Genomic DNA, 4,332 nt, shown 5'->3' with positions numbered 1-4,332 from the left:
CTAAATGCATAGCCTAATGCATAGGTAAACATTGACCATTTGGAGATAATGGTATTTTTCCAAAAGTGAGCAAAAACTGCGTATGTGAGCTGTATTATGATTGGATAACGAGGAAAGGGGGGGCATGTCAGAACTGTATATAAGCTTGCTGTGATCAGCAGTGCTTCGGTGCAAGTCTCGTCTTCTGGACAAACTTGGATCCCTGGTACCAGCTGGTTGATTGCTGTCTTTGTGACTGTCAATAAACCTACCTCAACTGAATCCAGTCTTCGTGAGTTTGGCTGATCATTTCTTCTTTGAATTTTTACTTAGAACTGTTGTTTAAACTTATAGTCAGATTGCAGGAGCTAGCCTGGGCCAATGTGGGTTGGAGTCAGTTTTCTCCTACAGGATTACGTCTGTATTGTGGTGGAAATAATTGACGAAAAAAAGTAGTAGCCCAATGAGCTCTCCTGTCATTATTATGGATGAAAATAAGAACTATATAGCTGAGGGGAGCAAAGTACAGTAATAATGATAATAATAATAATAATAATAATAATAATAATAATAATAATAATAATAATACATTTTCTTTAAAGGCGCCTTTCTGAACACTCAAGGTCACCGTACAAAAAACAACAAAGACAATCAAAACCGAATAGCTACATTGCGATACAAATTAGACCAGCAGTACAAATTATGGTGTAGAATAAGCTACCTCTTATTCATGCCCTAGATAGCTCTTCATTTAGAAAATTACAATGTGTGGCCCATGCCTCTGTTTGTGTAAACCAGAGACCTTCACATCAAGAAAATGACTTTCATGATCACAAAATTACCAGAGAACATCACAGGTCTTGGCTTTCCTTCTCAACTTTGGCACATCCCATTTATATCCTTCAGCTTCTTGTAAAGCTTCAGCTGAAGAATGGGATATGCTACAGAAAGCTCTTGATGCTCTTGGTGCTTTGCCAGAAACAACAACAATAAAAAAAAGCCTGCCAGGTCAAAATCGCACATCAAGACTACGGGATCTCTATTTTCATCTACAGGAAAGCATCAGGAAAGAAAAAACGTCTGGATTACGGTGATTTACACAACAGGATCTTGTTGATCTCCATATTCATCAGTTCTTGATTTGTTTGAGTTATTTTTTATTATTAATTTCTCAAGAGACTGGAGGTGTGAAAATTTCGTAATGTTATTGAATGTTTCTGAACAAACAAAGACACTTAATGATAAAAAAAAACAAACAAACATCATTGTCTTTTCTTACTGTATCTCTACCATCTGCCTTGGGGACTAGAAAAAAGTTGCCGAAATTCCTTGACCTTAGATAATAATAAACCATACCACATGCAATTTCAAAATCCTATATAAATGTTGAGTGGGATTGAAGTCAGAAGCTTGGCAAGACTATACAAGGCTTTCTCAAGTTATTTGGGATGTATGTTTGCGCTTGTTGAAATCTTTTCCCCAGACTCAGTTTCTTGGCCAACGAGATTAAATTCTTCTCTAATACGTCTTCTAATGTCTTCAGTGGTGTGTAAATGCCTCCGTACTGTCTGAGATGAAATTCTCCTCTAATGTGCTTTTGATGGTGTTTAATCCGTCTGTACTGCTAGAAGAGTAGCAGCTCCATATCATGACGCTCTCGCTGCCGTACTTTACGGGGTGTATGGCTTTCTTTCATACTTGCAGTGTTTAGTTCATGTGTTTATTTTTGTTAGTTGAACAGAAAATAAGACTAAACATGAATGTCCATCTATGCCTGGAGACCCGATAGATGATATTCACTCTGTTTAGCTGAGGCAAGCAGAAAAGCATCTCCCCATGCAACAAAACATCAAACCTTGAGGTGGATGAGCTACAACAGCGGATTACATCAGGTTCTACCCCTGTCAGTTAAGATCAGGAATCAGAAGCGATCATGGATACAGACTCATGTAACTGAACAGATAAAGACTGAAAAAAAACCAGGCTGTTTTTATTTCCTCTTAACGTTCAACTGTCCACTCTGAGATGATTTTCTTCTCGCCAGTCACATTTTTCCGCCTCTCGCAGAGTTTACTTGCCACATGTTTTCTTATTTTTAATTCAGGTCTTGTCTCTTCTCCAATTGTTCTCACCTATTCTGTGTTTTCCTTTGTTTTATTCATTCATTCATTCATTCATTCATTTTCTACCGCTTATCAGACCATCTCAGGCGTCATCGGGCATCAAGGCAGGATACACCCTGGACGGAGTGCCAACCCATCGCAGGGCACACACACTCATTCACTCACCCAATCACACACTACAGACAATTTTCCAGAGATGCCAATCAACCTACCATGCATGTCTTTGGACCAGGGGAGGAAACTGGAGTACCCGGAGGAAACCCCTGAGGCACGGGAAGAACATGCAAACTCCACACACACAAGGCGGGGGCGGGAATTGAACCCTGGAGGTGTGAGGCGAACGTGCTAACCACTAAGCCACCGTGCCCCCCTCCTTTCTTTTATCTGTTCGGTAAATCCTTGTGTGCAATGTCTTTAGGGTGATGTATCTGTGTAGGTTCCTCGTGAACTCTCTTTACCAAGCCTTGTTTCCTGTTTCTTGCTTCCAGTTGATGGTGTCCAAATCCTTATTTCCCCTCACTGTTATTTTGTTCAATAAATGATGTGAGCTTTGTCACAGTTATGTGTTTGAACACAATCAGACAGACCATTTGCTCTTGTGTGCATCTTTGACACACCATCTGGTTAGCTGGTTTGCTTCTGTAGATTTAACAGCGTGCTGTTTTACGCTATGCTGCATTAGGTTTCAAAAACATTCATATAATACAAGAACTACGTGTGTGTGTGTGTGTGTGTGTGTGTGGTTCCTGAAAGCTTGTTTGATCTTTGCTGCCACCTCTAGATTCAGAGAAGATAAAGCAAGCTTTAAATCTAAGTGTTGAATTCAGCTATAATCTCAGGCTGCTTTCACATTTCTTATTTTTGCTTGATTTTGTTTCCCACCCGTTTTCATATTCGGTGTATTCTGCAGTGCGTCAAACCAAATTAATCTCCATCACCATCCAAAAAAAAGAGTGTTTTTGCTTCCTTGTTTTCGGCAGTCTTTACCTTTCATTTCCACATATTTTGTTTCTTCACAATGTCTAGTATCTTAACCAAGACTTCAGACCAGTTTTCAGTGGCAGTCTTCCAGCTAGAAAGCGAATACAAAGTGAACAGTTTCCACGTTGGTCCCGAGTGCTTCCAAGAGGTGAATTATTTATCCTATTACACTATACAACAAACACTTTTAAACCAGATACAACATTGAAATGAATTTAGCAGCCACAGAGCAGTGTGTTTGTGTTGTGTTCAGATGAAACGAGATGCATCAACCGTTGATGTTAATAAGAAATACAAAATAGAGCCGTAATTCCAACTGATCTGCTTTGAAATTTTGGAGGTTTTTTCTTGTTGTCCAACCGAACATTATAAAGAACTGGTAACTATTACAAAATTTAAGGACCAGGATAATGTGCAGTCATTAGTGTATATTTTTAATTCCTAATGTGAATGAGCTGAAGGCAGATTGAGCAATGATCTCGTGATGAGATTTCTCTATACCTTCTGTTCCTCTGTGCACTTTTACTGCCTCATGATGAAGCCTTTCATTATTCTCTTCCAGCATGGAGTCTGAATGAGGAATGAGAAAGTCTGAATCTTTCTCCAGCTTTGCTAGAATGGGCTCAAGTATTCATACACACTCACCGTCAGCTTATTTTGATCCGGTTGTCTTTGTGTCTTGTAACAGTGGGTATTTTCACAAAGCAGCTTTACTGTAATAAAACCATACTTTGAGTTCTTCCTAATATTCCTGACATATTTCTGAATATTTCTGACATTTTCTGCTTTGATTAGACAAGGGCTTACTCGTCTTCCGTGCGATCGTCTTCCGTGCGATGAAGATTATGGACCTCCACTGAGATGAGGCCGACTCTGTGAGAATCCTGAGGCATCTACAGATCTACCAGCTCCAGTTGGACTCTGTGATACTAAAGAGGAGATCTGAACTCCATGTGATCCTTACACCAATACAACATTTGTTTGAATGTATATTTATAATCATATAAGTATTATAATTAAATAAGTTTATGTTCTATAAAGCTGCTTTGAGACAATGTCTATTGTAAAAAGCGCTATACAAATAAACTTGAATTGAATTGAAAATAAACTTGAATTCTTAATGTTGAGTACAACTACACTGTTTAGATAACTCGGGCAGACGATCCATAATTTCTCCCTTCCAAGCCAGTTGCAACACAGTGATGTCATATTTCAAGAAATATTATTTTTTTAATTAGTTCTATATTTA

General features: G+C 38.7%; 1 long non-coding RNA gene across 1 annotated transcript; it reads left to right on the top strand.

The window, feature by feature from the left end:
• The first annotated feature begins 240 nt into the window (after window positions 1-240).
• LOC132857127 (uncharacterized) lies at window positions 241-4,041 on the top strand. The gene is made up of 3 exons (XR_009649488.1): window positions 241-271; window positions 3,129-3,231; window positions 3,646-4,041. It is a non-coding gene; the product is annotated as an uncharacterized LOC132857127 (long non-coding RNA).
• The last annotated feature ends 291 nt before the right edge of the window (window positions 4,042-4,332 follow it).

The sequence above is a fragment of the Tachysurus vachellii genome, chromosome 14, assembly GCF_030014155.1.
Source record: "Tachysurus vachellii isolate PV-2020 chromosome 14, HZAU_Pvac_v1, whole genome shotgun sequence".
Taxonomy (NCBI): Eukaryota; Metazoa; Chordata; class Actinopteri; order Siluriformes; family Bagridae; genus Tachysurus; species Tachysurus vachellii.
Note: the sequence above shows the minus strand (reverse complement) of the source record. Positions and strands in the feature narration are given on the sequence as shown.